This window comes from Phalacrocorax aristotelis, chromosome W, assembly GCF_949628215.1.
Source record: "Phalacrocorax aristotelis chromosome W, bGulAri2.1, whole genome shotgun sequence".
NCBI lineage: Eukaryota > Metazoa > Chordata > Aves > Suliformes > Phalacrocoracidae > Phalacrocorax > Phalacrocorax aristotelis.
The window spans coordinates 17,977,764-17,995,520 of NC_134310.1; the positions used below are offsets into that span (position 1 = coordinate 17,977,764).

The following is a 17,757-nucleotide window of genomic DNA, read 5'->3' on the forward strand; positions in this document are numbered from 1 at the left end:
TAAGTGGGTGAGAATTAAAGAGGAGTTAGCCGAAAGGGCTATGATGGGAAAAACCCAGTACATACAGCTCTGGGGAAAGATACACCGGTTACTATTGAAAGCTCGGGATGATCAGGAGACGTGGCGGCAGGCGCGGCGGTGCCTGCACGGTGCTACAGGCGACAGTAGCCCGGAAATAGACCCAGGAGGGGCAGTGGGGACGCAGACAGGGGCAAGCATCGCGGGGGATGGGGAAAGAAGGGGAGAGTTCGGACGGAGTAGCCTGTCCAGCGACTCAGTCTGAGGCTCCCAAAGAGGTGGATCGGGAAGCGGCGGTGTTCCCTGTTGAGCCAGCAGGACCCTTGGAATGCCCCCCCGCATACCCCTGGGATGATTTGGCGCAGGCGCGGGTACCTGCGCGCGGGGAGGGGGACGTGGCAGCGGGCGCAGCGGGAGTGACGGAGCGGAAGGAGAAAGATGATCAGCGCCGGCAGCGGCACCGCCCTCTGCCCGACCCTCGAGACTGGCTCCCGGGGCAACCCTTGAGATGGGAGTCGGACGAGGAGGGGGATTGGGGTGCCTGGAGAGGAGGATAGGGGGGGTATAGAACAACCTCGAGTAGCAGCGAATCAGATATTGGGGGAGAAACCGATGTCCACATGTGGGAAGAGGGGGCAGCTTGCCTGCAGCGCGCAAAAAAGAGGCATAAGGCAGCAGGGACTCGGAGGACCAATCAGAAGGAGGGAGGAGAGGGACCGCCAAAAGGGGAGGTCCGGGGCGCTGCAGCTCCGGAGGGGTCCGCGGAGGACGTGCTGCGGCAGCTGCGGCAGGTTATGCGCGCACTAGGGGAAGTAACTCGGCGGCAGACAGGACTCTTAACGAAGGGGGCGCCCCAGCGACAGTCAGTCGAGTTACCTAACTGGCGGCTGATAGCCAGAGATTGTAGCCTCGATGGAGTAAGGATAGAGATGCCCGGGATCTTCCCTGTCCGACTAGCTCCAGGAGGAGGGGTGGAGTGAACGCCGATAGATGCCAAGCTAGTGCGAAGTTTATGGCGAGAAATTAGAGAAAAGGGGCTGAAAGACGAAGGAGTAGGATTGCTGCTGGACGCTGCGCATGCAGCGCCGTTGACCCCCTCTGATGCTAAGCAGTTGGCGAAAGCAATATTGGCTCCCACAATGTACATACTTTGGAAGGAGGCAATGCACAGTGCCTGCCATGCCCTCGTACAGCAAGCGGCGGCAGTTCCGGGCCACCCGCTGAGAGGGACCACCCTTGACCAGCTCACTGGCAGAAGTCAAGGACTGGAAACCCCGCAGTTGCAAGCAGCAGAATTAAGGGGCAGGGAGCTGCAAGCAGTAACGGAGAGTTCCCGCAAAGCGTATAGCGAAGTGGGCAGGTATGAGAAAAAGGCAGAACCTTGGCAAAAGATACAGCAAGGACTAGCAGAGCCATTTACAACGTTTTGTGACAGGTTGCAGAAGGCTATTATAGAATCAGAATTGCCACCAGCAGCCAAGGAGGCAGTCCTTATGGATTGCCTCCGAAATCAAGCAAATCCGCAAACACAAGATATCCTCCGCACCCTGGCGGTAGGGGCGCCGTTGGGTCAAACCATTAGGCATGTCTTGCGCCAGGAGGCGTTGAATCAGCATGGCGGTGTGGGAGCGCACATCTGCCAGAACCCTGACTGTGGAAGCGAAGAAAGGGTGATGGTGCAAGCGGCCGGGGTGGGGCCGAGATGTCACTTGTGTGGACGGCAAGGGCACTTTAAAGCTGGGTGCCCGTTAGCGGAAAGGGGAGGATGTAATGGAGGAGGAGCGCGCCCAGTAGGGAGGTGCTGGGTGTGTGGGAAGCCAGGACACCTGGCAAGAGATTGTCCAACCACAAAGCCGGGAAACGGCCAAAGGAGGGCGAAGCGAGGGGGATTCGCGCCTCCTGTGAGTCAAATGGCCCCCATCATGGTGCCAGCGCCAGGAGCTTGGCCCACCATAGCGGGCCAAGGGGGAGTGAAACTTCAGGCAGGGGAGCAGAACCAGCAAGATTTGCAGGTTACAGCCCCCGCGTGGCCTTGTTAATAGGCTGTGACGAGAGACCCATGGCAGCAGTGATGATTACCCCGCAAGAGCCGAGTTGCCTGGCATGGATATGCCTGGGAATGTTAGTGGATACCGGGGCAGATGTCACAGTGATGCCACTCGAACGGTGGCCACCAACTTGGCCCCTTGCCATGGGAAAACGTATAATAGGGGTAGGAGGAGAACAACAAACGAGGACTAGTACTTGCCCTGTGAAACTCGAAGTCATGGACGAGGAGGCAGGGAAGCTCCTCACGGCCGTAGTGACCATACTAGTAGCAGATGGGGTAGCAAGCCCCTTGTTAGGGCGAGACGCCCTTGCCCAGATGGGGATCAGGTTGAAAAATTTAGCATAAGGGCCACTGCCTCAGAGAGGTTTCGTCACCACAAGTTAGTGTGGAAAACCGAACAGCCCGTCTGGGTGGAGCAGTGGCCCCTGACAACAGAGAAAACAGAGGCTGTAAGAGCTATAGTAAAACGAGAGCACAAAGCAGGGCACCTAGAGCCCTCAATGAGCCCGTGGAACACCCCTATATTTGCTATAAAAAAGAAAGATAAAAACCAATGGAGGATGCTGCATGACCTTAGAGCAGTAAATCAGCAAATGGAGGACATGGGGCCTCTCCAACCTGGCCTACCAGATCTGAGTGCTGTCCCGAAAGGATGGCGAGTCATTGTTTTAGATATCAAAGACTGCTTCTTCAGCATTCCGCTACATCCAGATGATAGAAAGAGATTTGCCTTTACTCTGCCCGCGGTGAACCGCGCAGAACCAGGTAGTAGATGGCAGTGGACAGTACTTCCGCAGGGGATGAAAAATTCTCGAGCGATCTGCCAGCGGTATGTGGCTTCTGCATTGCAGTAAGTAAGGCAGCAGTATCAGGAGAGAATCTACATGATCCACTACATGGATGACGTCCTCATAGCTGTGCCCACCGAGGCGTTATGTGAACAAGTCTTTTCAGACACCCAAAGGGGCCTTGAGGGACAGGGCCTCAAGGTAGCTGAGGCAAAGGTACAGCAAGGACCAGTGTGTGGATTTCTGGGTGCTAGAATACAAGGGGACTGCATACAAGCTCAGCCTATTAAACTTACTGTCATGGTTTCAGCTGGGATAGAGTTAATTTTCTTCACGCTAGCTGGTATAGTGCTGTGCTTTGAACTTAGCATGGAAAAAAAATGTTGAGATAACACACAGATGTTTAGGCTGTTGCTGGGTAGCGCTTATACTAGTCAAGGACATGTCCAGCCTCCCATGCTCTGCTGGGTGCACAAGAAGCTGGGAGGGGAGGGGGCACAGCTAAGAGAGCGGATTCAAACTGACCAAAGGGATATTCCATATCATGTAACGTCATGCCCAGTATGCTACCTGGGAGGGGCTGGCCGGGGGAGGGAGGGAGCAATCGCGGCTCGGGGACGGGCAGCGTCGGTCGGCGGGTGGTGAGCGGTTGTATCGTTCGTGTTTCTGCGTTTTTTTTCCGTTTTCCCTTTCCTTCCTTTTCCCTTTTATTATATTAACATTATTGTCATTATTATCATAATCATTTATCATCATCATTTTATTGTAATCATTAAACTGTGCTTATCTCAACCCACAAGTTCTTTTGCTCGTCCGATTCTCTTCGCCATCCCACAGGGGTGGGGGGGGATGTGAGCGAGCGGCTGCATGGTGTTCAGTTGCCAGCTGAGGCTGAACCACGACAGTCTATTTTTGGCGGCCAATGTGGGGCACGAAGGGTTTGAGATAATAACAGTTGCTGGTCACAGCATTGATTCATCTGCTCGCAGTATTAGTTTGTCCAGTCTTTACCATGCTGATTGTAAAGTACATGTTAAAACTTGCTGTTGGTTTTGTCAGTTTGCTGTGCTCTGCAGTGATTAGAGATATTTTGCCTAGGAGACTTGTTATTAAAACACTGGCCTTGACTGTTATCGGTTATTTAGGTTTTGCATGGAAGCCGTTACTGTACTACAGCTACCACCTCATGGAGGCAATTAGCAATTATACCTCCTCCTCTGAGGAGTTTTTTATGGAGGAAATACAGAATGGCACCGTAGCTACTATCTTATGTAATGTCTCCTCCTTCATTACAACAACTTTTCGGTATCTTGAAAATCCTTGTGTAGTTAAGATACATCTGTTGATATTGCTTTGGCAGGTGGTATCAGATCTGTCTAAGGTTAGTAAGCAAGTTAATATAACCCAGAGATCTGTCCCAAGGCTCGATAGCTATGCGTGGCAGGGTATGTGGGAAAGTATGGGCAAATGCCTAAGACAGTGGGCACCCCCCGTGGTGTGGGACTTCACCCCTGAACAAGTGCAGAATCCTGAAAAATTAGTAGAACATTTGGAGGAAGTCTGTTGTCACCCTGGCAATTCCAGAGAGATACAAATCACTGCCATGTGCTGGGGTCTGGCTTATGCCTATCGGGCCCTATTTAACACTATTCAGTACCCCCAAGGGAAAGGGAAGGGAGCTACTCCAACCCCCGTGACAAGCACTGCGGCCACTCAAACCCCCACGATAGACTCTGCAGCTACTCCAACCCCAGCGACAAGCACTGTGGCCACCCAACCCCCTACGACAGATACTGCAGCTACTCCAACCCCAGAGACAAGCACTGCGGCCACCCAACCCGCCACGACAGATACTGCAGCTGCTCCAACCCCGGTGACGAGCACGGCGGCCACTCAAACCCCCACGACAGGCACTGCAGCTACTCAAACCCCAGTGCCAAGCATTGCAGCTAAACCAGAGGACCAACTTGTGCCAGTATCAGTAGCCCCTATACGCAAGAAGAAATCATGGAAGAGAAGGTCAACTCGTTTAGAAAGAGATTTCGAGGAACCAGGGCCATCACGAGAGGAGGAGGAGGAGGAGGAAGCATGTGTACAAGAAACGGAAACTACCCGATCTCTATCCTTGAGTGAGTTGCGGGATATACGGAAAGATTTTGGGCGTCATTCAGGTGAGCACGTTATCACCTGGCTGCTCCGATGCTGGGATAATGGGGCCAGTAGTTTGGAATTAGAGGGGAAGGAAGCCAAACAACTGGGATCCCTCTCTAGGGAAGGGGGTATTGATAAAGCAATTGGAAAAGGAACACAAGCCCTCAGCCTCTGGAGGCGGCTCCTGTCCGCGGTGAGAGAGAGGTATCCCTTCAAAGAAGATATTGTATTTCGCCTAGGAAAATGGATGACCATGGAGAAAGGCATTCAGCACCTAAGGGAATTAGCTGTGCTTGAGGTGGTTTATGGTGACCTGGACGATCAACGGTCCTCCAAAGATCTAGATGAAGCTGAGTGCACACGACCCATGTGGCGGAAGTTTGTACGGAGCGCACCATCCTCGTATGCAAACTCATTGGCAGTGATGTCCTGGAAAGATGACGAGACACCAACGGTGGCTGAGTTGATTGATAGACTCCGGGAATATGAAGCGAATCTCTCTTCCTCGCTCGTCTCTGCAGTTGAGAAACTGTCCCGAGAGTTCCAGCAACTCAAAGAAGATAGGTCCTACTCCCCACCAGTACGGACCAGTATCTCAGCCGTTAGGAGTAATCGTCCCTTGGCTCAAGAGAAGGGATACACACGACGGGGCACCCTATGGTTTTACCTGCGTGATCACGGAGAGGACATGAAGAAGTGGGATGGAAAACCTACCTCAGCCTTAGAGGCACGGGTACATGAGCTGCAAGGGAGAACAATTACTCAGGGGAGTTTCTCCAGGAGAGCTGCTGCCCCAGTTTCCCGTAAGCAATTCTCCAGGCAGAGGAGCAGAAGTGCTGATGGCCTGACTGATCTTAACAGAGACACCCGTGATTCATATTTACCGGAAGTGAGTGATGAATACTATGATCAGGACTAGGGGCCCCTGCCTCCAGCCAGGTGGAGGAAAGGGATAACGGGGTTTACTGGACTGTGTGGATCCGATGGCCTGGCACATCTGACCCACAGGAGTATAAAGCTTTAGTGGACACCGGCGCACAGTGTACCTTAATGCCATCAAACTATATAGGGGCAGAACCCATCAGCATTGCTGGAGTGACAGGGGGATCCCAAGAGCTAACTGTATTGGAGGCCGAAGTGAGCCTCACTGGGAATGAGTGGCAAAAGCACCCCATTGTGACTGGCCCAGAGGCCCCGTGCATCCTTGGCATAGACTATCTCAGGAGAGGGTATTTCAAGGACCCAAAAGGTTACAAGTGGGCTTTTGGTGTAGCCGCCTTGGAGACGGAGGAAATTAAACAGCTGTCTACCTTGCCCGGTCTCTCGAAGGACCCTTCTGTGGTGGGGTTGCTGAAGGTCAAAGAACAGGTGCCGATTGCCACCACAACAGTGCACCGGCGGCAATATCGCACCAACAGAGACTCTCTGATCCCCATCCATGGGCTCATTCGTCGACTGGAGAGCCAAGGAGTCATCAGTAAAACCCACTCACCCTTTAACAGTCCCATATGGCCAGTCCGGAAGTCTAATGGAGAGTGGAGACTAACAGTAGACTACCGTGGCCTGAACGAAGTCACTCCACCGTTGAGTGCTGCTGTGCCAGACATGCTAGAACTTCAATATGAACTGGAGTCCAAGGCAGCCAAGTGGTATGCCACAATTGATATCGCTAATGCATTCTTCTCAATCCCTCTGGCAGCAGAGTGCAGGCCACAGTTTGCTATTACTTGGAGGGGGGTCCAGTACACCTGGAATCGACTGCCCCAGGGGTGGAAACACAGCCCTACCATTTGCCATGGACTGATCCATAATGCTTTGGAACAAGGTGGAGCTCCTGAACACCTACAGTACATTGATGACATCATTGTGTGGGGCAATACAGCAGAAGAAGTTTTTGAGAAAGGAAAGGAAATAGTTCAAATCCTCCTGAAAGCTGGTTTCGCCATAAAACAAAGTAAAGTTAAGGGACCTGCACGAAAAATCCAGTTCTTAGGAATAAAATGGCAAGATGGTCGTCGTCAGATCCCCATGGATGTGATCAACAAAATAGCAGCCATGTCTCCACCAACTAGCAAAAAGGAAACACAAGCTTTCTTGGGCGTTGTGGGTTTTTGGAGAATGCATATTCCACACTACAGTCTGATCGTGAGCCCTCTCTATCAAGTGACCCGGAAAAAGAATGATTTCAAATGGGGCCCTGAACAACAACAAGCCTTTGAGCAGATTAAACGAGAAATAGTTCATGCAGTAGCTCTTGGGCCAGTCCGGGCAGGACAAGATATAAAAAATGTGCTCTACACCGCAGCCGGGGAGAATGGCCCTACCTGGAGCCTCTGGCAGAAAGCACATGGGGAGACCCGGGGTCAACCCCTAGGATTTTGGAGTCGGGGACACAGAGGGTCTGAAGCCCGCTATACTCCAACTGAAAAAGAGATATTGGCAGCATATGAAGGGGTCCGAGCTGCCTCAGAAGTGGTTGGTACTGAGGCACAGTTGCTCCTGGCACCCCGACTGCCAGTGCTGGGCTGGATGTTCAGAGGGAACGTCCCCTCCACACACCATGCAACTGATGCTACGTGGAGTAAATGGGTTGCACTGATCACCCAGCGGGCTCGAGTAGGAAACCCCAGTCGCCCAGGAATCCTGGAAGTGATTATGGACTGGCCAGAAGGCAAAGACACTGGAATATCACCAGAGGAGGAGGTGACACGTGCTGAAGAAGCCCCACTGTATAACACACTGCCAGAAAAGGAGAAGCAGTATGCCCTGTTCACTGATGGGTCCTGTCGCCTTGTGGGAAAGCACCGGAGATGGAAGGGTGCTGTATGGAGTCCTACACGACAAGTAGCAGAAACTGCTGAAGGAGAAGGTGAATCGAGCCAGTTTGCAGAGGTAAAGGCCATCCAGCTGGCCTTAGACATCGCTGAACAGGAAAAGTGGCCAGTGCTCTATCTCTATACTGACTCCTGGATGGTGGCAAATGCCTTGTGGGGCTGGCTGCAGCAGTGGAAGCAAAGCAACTGGCAGCGCAGAGGCAAACCCATCTGGGCTGCCACATTGTGGCAAGATATTGCTGCCCGGGTAGAGAACCTGGCTGTAAAGGTACGGCATGTGGATGCTCACGTCCCCAAGAGTCGGGCCACTGAAGAACATCGAAACAACCAGCAGGTAGATCAGGCTGCCAAGATTGAAGTGGCTGAGGTGGATCTGGACTGGCAACATAAGGGTGAACTATTTCTAGCTCGGTGGGCCCATGACACCTCAGGCCATCAAGGGAGAGATGCAACATACAGGTGGGCTCGTGATCGAGGGGTGGACTTGACCATGGACGTTATTGCACAGGTTATCCACGAATGTGAAACAGGTGCTGCAATCAAGCAAGCGAAGCGGGTAAAGCCTCTGTGGTATGGGGGACGATGGCTGAAATATAAATATGGGGAGGCCTGGCAAATTGACTATATCACACTCCCACAAACCCACCAAGGCAAGTGCCATGTGCTGACAATGGTAGAAACAACGACTGGCTGGCTGGAAACATATCCTGTCCCCCACGCCACTGCCCGGAACACTATCCTGGGTCTCGAAAAACAAGTGCTGTGGCGACATGGCACCCCAGAGAGAATTGAGTCAGACAACGGGACTCATTTCCGAAATAACCTCATAGACACCTGGGCCAAAGAGCACGGCATTGAGTGGGTGTATCACATCCCCTATCACGCACCAGCCTCTGGGAAAATCGAAAGATACAATGGACTATTAAAGATGACACTGAGAGCAATGGGGGGTGGAACATTTAAACACTGGGATACACATTTAGCAAAAGCCACCTGGTTAGTCAACATGAGGGGATCTGCCAATCGAGCTGGCCCTGCCCAATCAGAATCCTTACGTACTGTGGAAGGGGATAGAGTCCCTGTAGTACACATAAAAAATATGCTGGGCAAGACAGTCTGGGTTATTCCTGCTTCCAGCAGAGGCAAACCCACTCGTGGGATTGCGTTTGCTCGAGGACCTGGGTGCACTTGGTGGGTGATGCGGGAGGATGGAGGGGTCCGGTGTGTACCTCAGGGGGATTTAATTTTGGGTGAAAACAGCCAATGAACTGAATAATATGCTGTTAATTGCTATATGATGTTGTATGTCATCACTACTATGGTTGCATCAATGGAATGTTATCATGGTGGGAATCTCCCAATTAATAATAATAGCGAATGAACCTTCAATGGAACCAGGCAAAGTGCAGCAGTGAGAGAACAAGAACTACCAGTGCAGCGGTGATGGAACAAGGACTGACATGCAACCACCTGACCCCACGCACACCGCCTCTCTGAAGGACCCTTACAAGAGATGAAATCCAAAGTCATGGACTAAATGAACTCAATGGACATTCCACAGGCATTCTACAGGGGTGTTCCATAGACTGGTGGAATGATAAATGAAAATCTGTATAGAGATATATATATATATTGTTAAAGGATGAGAAGATGGATAGGGATTATTGAATTTGTACTGAATAGTATGGGACCTGAGCATGATGTCAATGATATGGAATAAGGGGTGGATACTGTCATGGTTTCAGCTGGGATAGAGTTAATTTTCTTCACTCTAGCTGGTATAGTGCTGTGCTTTGAAATTAGCAGGGAAAGAAAAATCCTGTTGAGATAACACACAGATGTTTAGGCTGTTGCTGGGTAGCGCTTATACTAGTCAAGGACATGTCCAGCCTCCCATGCTCTGCTGGGTGCACAAGAAGCTGGGAGGGGAGGGGGCACAGCTAAGAGAGCGGATTCAAACTGGCCAAAGGGATATTCCATATCATGTAACATCATGCCCAGTATGTTACCTGGGAGGGGCTGGCCGGGGGAGGGAGGGAGCAATCGCGGCTCGGGGACGGGCAGCGTCGGTCGGCGGGTGGTGAGCGGTTGTATCGTTTGTGTTTCCGTGGTTTTTTTTCCTTTTTTCCCTTTCCCTTCCTTTTCCCTTTTATTATATTAACATTATTGTAATTATTATCATAATCATTGGTACTATTATTATCATTGTAATCATTAAACTGTGCTTATCTCAACCCACAAGTTCTTTTGCTCGTCCGATTCTCTTCCCCATCCCACAGGGGTGGGGGGGGGAAGTGATCGAGTGGCTGCGTTCAGTTCAGTTCAGGTTCAGTTGCCAGCTGAGGCTGAACCACGACAAAAGCCCTCTTGATGAGCCCCACCAACTCATGTGCAAGAGTCCTTTTTCCCCTTTTGAGACAGCTGAACTCCATCTGCCGCCAGCAGGCCCAGTGCCATGTAAACCTCCCCATGATCAAAGAACCCAAAATTCCACCGATGACACCAGCCCCTGAGCCACATGTTAATCAGGTGAGTCTTCCTGTTCCTTTCAGTATTCTTCTTCCCGCCCACTGACGGGATTGAGGAAAACACTACCTGTGCTCCCGATCCTTTGACCAGTCGCCCCAGTGCCCTGAAGTCCCTTTTGATCGCTCTTGGGCTTCTCTCTGCAACCTCATCACTGCCCTCCTGCACAACCAAGAGCGGGTAGTAATCAGAGGACCGTACCAGACCAGGGAGTTTCCTGGTAACATCTCTGACCTGGGGCCCAGGGAGGCAGCAGATTTCCCTGTGGGATGGGTCCTTTGTTCCCCTCAGAAGGGAATCGCCTACAACATCGCCTTTTCTTCTTAACAGAGGGGGTCATAATACTTGGGGCTGACTGACTCTCCTTAGGTAAACCCCTGGACGGACCTTCACCTACATCTTCATTTGCCTGACCCTCAAGTTCCAGAGCCCTGTATCTGTTGTGTAAAGGCAGCTGGGAAGGTGAGGGAGGCTGGGAGGGGATTCGCCTGCCACCCCGAGCAGGGACCTGTTTCCATTCCCTCATATCTCTTAGGTTCCCTCCTTCTGCTTGGTGGCAAGAGGGTAGGGGATTCTCTGCTTCTTGTGGAGCTTCTTGCAGAGACTCCATCCACTGTGTTCGCCCCAGGGATGGTAGGGTGCGGCTCCACCAATCTATCTCCCTCTCACGCTCCCTGATACTCCTTAATAGCACTGTATTTTCTAGTTTGTAGAAACTGTATGAGGGCAACTACACTAATAGGTGACACCAGGCGGTAAATTATCTAAGCATGTGTTTAGGAAGCTAGCAGCCCTGGGGCTGCTAAGTATGTTTTTCTTTACAATAAATGCCATATTTGTGGCTTAAGAGTAACCTTTCTGGCCCCCCATTTCCCCAAGCCTACTAATAGAGTCTGTAGTAATGTAGTCCTACCTACTGTAGGGAATGATACAGTTAGGGAGTATTTAACCCAACAGACATATACAGCTCCATGGGACCAGACAGGATGCAGCTGAGGGTGCTGAAGGTAGCTGGATGATGTCATTGCAGGGCCACTCTCTATCCTGGAAAGGTCATGGCCTGGAAAGGTCATGGCAATAGGGAAGGTGTTCCTGATGACTAGAAAAAAGCAAACGTCACACCCATCTTCAAGGAGGACAAGGAGGAGGATCCAGGGAACTACAGACTGGGCATCCTGACCTCAGTCCCTGCTAAGGTCAGAGCAAATCCTCCTTGAAGCCCTATACAGGCACATGAAGGAGAAGGTGGTGATTGGGAAGACAAGTCAGTATGGGTTTACCAAGGGCAAGTCATGCCTGACCAATCTGATTACCTTCTACGAAGAGATTACTGACTGTGTGGATAAGGGGAAACCAGGGGAGGAGCTACCAAACTGGGGAGGGGAGGGGGGGGAAGGAATAGTCAATGTACTAGAAAGCAGGGACCTCAGCAGGCTGGAGAAATAGTCTGATAGAAACCTTATTAAGTTCAGCAAAGGCAAATGCAAAGTTCTTCATCTGGGCACAAATAATTCCATGCAACAATGTAGGCTGGGAGATGACAAGTTAGAAGGCAACTTTACAGAATAAAACCTGTGTGCCCTGGTGGACAAGTTGAACATGAGTCAGCAGTGTGCTTTTGCAGTGAAGATGACCAACCACATACCAGGCTCTATTAGAGAGTATCGGGCAGGTCCAGGAAAGTGAGCTTTCTTCTGTATTCAGCACTTGTGAGACTGCATGTGGAGGACTGTGTCCCTTTTTCCACTCCCTACTGGAAGAAAGCCACTAACATAGTAGAGCAGGTCCAGTGGATGGCTGCCAAGGTGGTCATGGGGCTGGAGCATATGCCACTCCACGGAGGAAGAAAGAACTGGGTTTTTCCAACCATAAGAGAAGGCTAAGAAGCAGAAATAGGTCAGATTCTGACAGAAACACATTGCAGTTTGCCCTGTTAGAAAACACGATGAGAACAGAGAAAAATTCCTCAAGGACAAAAGATTAAAAAGTGACACACTGGTACAAAAGTCTGCTACACATATATTTATATGAGAAGCAGAGCTGTAGGAAACTTCTACCTCTTACGTTGGATTAAAAAAGAGTTGTAATGTCAGAATGCCCTTAATCTTTGCTGTCATTATTCCTAGCACTCTGTTCCTTCTAGGACAATAATGAATAGAATTGGATTAGAAATGAGAAGTAGTATTTACTTTTTAAAGCCCTTTTTGCTCTTTCCTCCTAGGTAAATACATTTAAGTTTCCTTGACACCAGATCACTCAAAAACACTGTACTGTAAATCACTCTACCTACAAAGAAGAGCTTAAAGTTATTAAGCTTTTATTCTAAACAGAATTTATTCTAAATGCTTGAGATTATTATAGCAAGTGAAGGGGAAATTCAAATTGTAACTGCTCAGCAGTGGTAATTTGTGACCAAGGAATGATCTGCATGGAGGGCAAGAAGGCCCAACTGCATAAGGAGTTGAACTGGCTGGAAGCAGGAATGCCAGAACCAGAACAACTCCCTGTAAGGGAGTGAAGTTTCCCCTGATGATGAAATAAGAGCCACAGCATTGTCTTGTAGCCATCTTGGAAAGCAAGTACTCAGGGGCCGCCTTTGGTAGCAGAGCTGGGCTGGGGGATGGACCCAAGGCTGGGCTGAAGCACCTGATGCAACCACTCACAGGATTGGTGCTTGTGCAAGTATATATAAGGAATCAGCTCATGATGCATCTTTGCAGACTCCTTGTAGAAACACTTATGGTGGTAGGGCTCTGTCCAATGCAGTGTTGGACTGGAACAATACAGCACACTCTTTAGGATATCTTCCATCCTTTAACATTCCTAACTGGTACTTTAAGATTATATTATTAAATTAGCTGTTGCTTCCATAGGATGCTACCTTCATTCAACAAGAAAAAAGCTGCTCGGCTATAAACACATGTATCACTGTGGCTAATCCTCAAGCTGGTTTGGCCTAGTTTATTTGGAATCCTACCACATCTTTGGTCTAGCCACTGCCTTACTCTACAATGTGAAAGTGAATATTAAGTCTTTAATAATGATAGACCTTGGGCTGATCAGTCCTCTGAGTTGGAGGACCATGAGTACAGGAACAGTGACTTTCCATTTGTGGACACTGAAATTGTAAGGAACCAGCTGTATCATCTGAATGTTCATAAGTCCATGGGGCCTGATGGGATTCATCCCAGAGTACTGAAGGAGCTAGCGGGTGTTACAGCAGGACCCCTCTCAATCATCTACCAAAGGCCTTGGGAGTCTGGGGAGGTCCCCACTGACCGGAAGGTAGCCAACGTTACTCCAATTTACAAGAAGGGCATGAGGGAAGACCCAGGAAACTGCAGACCTGTTAGTCTAACCTCAGTACCTGGGAAAATTATGGAGATCATACTGGGTGCTGTTGAAAGACATTTAAAGAACAATGCAATCATCAGGCACAGACAACATGGGTTCACAAAGGGAAAGTCCTGTCTAACTAATTTTAAAACCTTCTATCCTTCTTGGGGTTGGACTAAATGACCTTTAAAGGTCCCTTCCAACCCAAACCATTCTATGATTCTATGATAAGGTCACCCGCCTAGTGGATGAAGGGAAGGCTGTGGATGTAGTTGTTCTGGATTTTAGGAAGGCTTTTGATACCGACCCTCACAGCATCTTTCTGGACAAGTTGTCCAACTATGGGATGAGCAGGTTCACGGTGCACTGGGTGAAGACCTGGCTGAACGGCAGGGCTCAAAGGGTGGTTGTGAATGGGGCTACATCTGGCTGGTGACCAGTCACCAGCAGTGTTCCTCAGGGCTCAATTCTAGGGCCAGTTCTGTTCAATATTTTTATCAGTGATCTGGATGCAGGTGTTGAATGCACCATTAGCAAGTTTGCTGATGATACCGAACTGGGAGATGCTGGTGACTTCCTCGAGGGACAAGAGGCCTCACAGAAGGATCTAGATAGTTTGGAGCATTGGGCAATCATCAGTGGCATGAAATTAATGTTGTTATTTATTTTACTCATAATACTGCCTCCATGCAATGAGATCCTGGCAACACACATTTACTTTGATTTGCAAGGACTGCCTAATAATGGAACTCATACACTGGATTACATTTTTAATTCCTAAAAATTTTGCTTAGTCCTATTTAAAGGACACAGTCCTAGTATACGCTGTGACAGTTAAGATATCTTTTGAATTAGCTTATGACTCGCCTCTTTCAAGGCATGCTGTAAGGTCTCTTTACCCCAAATATTCAGGGCAGGTTGGAGGAGGTATGAGAAAAGTACCATAAAAGCTTATCTTAGTAGTGGGGAAAGTAATAATCTTTTTTCTTTAATTTGCAGAAGAAATCATGTAAGAAACAGGTTTTCTCTGGCTGGCGCGCAGTAAGAACAAGTCATTTCTTCTAAGCAAAGACGCGACAGCAAATCAAAGCAGTTGTGCTAGTCACAGACAAACACATCCACTGAAAGCCAGATTTAACTTTTGAAAGGCATGGAGAGATAAATCAAGCACTTAATTATCAAGGGAAAATGCAACTCTGTCTGAAGCTAATGAGAATACACATAACAGAATCTAGCTTTAAGTGAAATCAAGGAAAGGAACCAGTTTATTGCAAAAATTGCTCACAATTTCAGACATTTATTAACAACACTTAGTATCTCATCTTACTTGTTGAAGGAAAGTAGGAAGCTGTTGCCTCATTTGCTCCTGAAGTTGAGGATTTCCAGCAAATAAAGGATTATTCAACATCATCTATGGGACAAAAATATTTAACATCATAGATCAAGCAGTAGATCAAAAAGTAAATACTAGAGTGGATTTTAAGACAACTATTTACCACATATGAATCAGAAAACAAGATAATAGTCTATGATAACCTCGGAGTAATTATCTCCCACTTCTCCTTTGGCCAAAACTTGTTCTGAAATGATGAACCACCAGCCTGAGAACTGACTAAAATCATTGGTGGTGTGGAGTTGGGGTTTTTCTGGGGGTGTGTTTGTTGTTGTGAGGGGTTTTTTTGGGGGGTGGGGGTGTTAAACTTTTGAAGTGAATCCTTGCTAGATCCTCACCAAAGCAACCTCATTTACATAACAAGAAAAGCCTTTTCTGGTCAGCTTCCACTACAAATGTGACGGTTTCCCTGTAAACATTGTCTGCAAAAAGCCTGGGATATTTTCCTAATTAACTGTTTAATATACAAAAAATAATATTATCTCAGTTCAAGATTTGACTTTGGATATTATTGTAAGTAAAATGGGAAAGCACTTCTACACTACCATTCATAAAACAACAGTAAGTATTAGCTCTTTTATTGTGAGCAAGGATCGCAGATGAGAAATGAAAACCAGAGTAACAGCTAGATATGGCACAAACTCCTTCCCCTCCACTTCTGTCCTCCCAAGCTAGGGTGGGTATTTATTTAGTAGCAGATCTACCTTAATTTATAATCAAAACATTTCTTTTGTATAACCGGTTCTTATGCTAGGCCACAGAAGTTTAGGGCTGTACGAAACATATACAAACTTAAAAGTTGTTACAAGAGAATGCCTGACATGACGTCCAACTACAAATTGAAGAAACTTACTGCAACAGATTGCTAAAGGTAACAACTTCACTATGTCGGGCATCAGCATACGTTAAAAATTGGACCATTCACAACAGACAAGTTATTGTTGAGAAGTTGGCACAATTACTCTGTAGTGAAAATATAACTGTATCATAAATTCAATTCCTTTTTTCACTCCAGTGCACACAACACGTTGCTACACCAAAAGCATTTACCTGTACTGCAAGATCAGGATTCTGGCTCAATGACTGCATCATGCTTCTCATATAGGGTGCAGACAACATATTTTGCATAAGTTGTGGATTTTCTGTTATCTGCTGTAACAAGCTCTGCATTCCTGGTGTGTTGAACATACCAACTTTAATAAAATAAATAAATAAATAAATGGGTCACTTCAGTAAAAATCTTTACTATAATCAACTTAGACTGCCTAGAACTGGGATACAACTGTGTGGTTTTGGGTTTTTTGGTTGGTTTTTTTTTTTTTTAAAAAAAAAAAGAGCTTTAGCCCCTTAAATACATCTCAGTGTGGTTCTGCTTACACAGATGCATCTGCCCTAGAAACAAGTTAAGCCAGAGGTCGTATCCAACAAGCAGTCTCAAGTATCTGCATTACTAGCTGTTTTCCTGTTTGTCTCCAAACAGAAGAAATATTATCATTCATCTACAGATTCCCTACTTTTGTTATTTTAAGGCAGTACACAAGTATTGTTAGTACTCTTGGTTTACTTTTTATGTTTGTTTTCTACAGAGGGCTTTGATAATATTCAAATGTTTTATGGAAATAAACAGCAATACAAACTTTGAATCAAAACATCTCTTTCTAATAACAGAATCATTTCGGCAAACTCCTGAATATTTGCAAACATATACAACTGCAATAACAGTCACACCTCCTAGTCCAGATCCCAAATTTGGTATAGTTGAGCTCTGTCCCATACTGGCAGAGGTGCTATTTCCGACATTACTACTGCCACTGCTCTCACCACTGGTGCTGGTACTTGTGGAACTCTGCAAGCTGGACTGAGGAGCCCAGGGATTTGGTAAAGGACCTCTATTTTCTGTACGAGATGGCTGACTGTCCCCTCCTGATGATACACTGCTTACTAAGGAAGCAAATGGGTTACCTCCAAACTACAGAAGGAGAAACAAACACAGATCATCTATTAGTCAACTATTTTTAAGTTTGCTAGAAACTTATGAATGGGGCTACATCTGGCTGGTGACCAGTCACCAGCAGTGTTCCTCAGGGCTCAATTCTAGGGCCAGTTCTGTTCAATATTTTTATCAGTGATCTGGATGCAGGTGTTGAATGCACCATTAGCAAGTTTGCTGATGATACCGAACTGGGAGATGCTGGTGACTTCCTCGAGGGACAAGAGGCCTCACAGAAGGATCTAGATAGTTTGGAGCATTGGGCAATCATCAATGGCATGAAATTTAACAAGAACAAATTCCAGATTCTGCACCTGGGACAGAGTAACACTGGGCACAAGTATAGATCAGGAGAAATATGGCTGGAGAGCAGCCCTGCAGAAAGGGATCTGGGGGTGCTGGTTGACAGCAGGCTCAATATGAGTCAGCAGCGTGCCCTGGCAGCCAAGAAGGCAAACCGCATCCTGGGTTGCATCAAACACAGCATAACCAGCTGGTCAAAAGAGGTGACTATCCCTCTGTATTTAGCGGTGGTGTGGCCTCACCTTGAGTACTGTGTGCAGTTCTGGGCACCACAATTTAACAAGGCTGTGAAGGTCCTTGAATGCATCCAGAGGAGGGCAACAAAACTGGTGAAAGGACTGGAAGGCATGTCTTATGAGGAGGAGCTA

The 17,757-nt window shown here is 48.1% G+C and overlaps 1 long non-coding RNA gene across 1 annotated transcript; it reads right to left on the bottom strand.

Moving 5' to 3' along the window:
* Positions 1–13,437: 13,437 nt before the first annotated feature.
* On the bottom strand, positions 13,438–16,988 carry LOC142049597 (uncharacterized). The gene is made up of 3 exons (XR_012657774.1): positions 16,825–16,988; positions 16,147–16,289; positions 13,438–15,114 (listed from the first exon to the last, which is right to left on the bottom strand). It is a non-coding gene; the product is annotated as an uncharacterized LOC142049597 (long non-coding RNA).
* Positions 16,989–17,757: the final 769 nt, after the last annotated feature.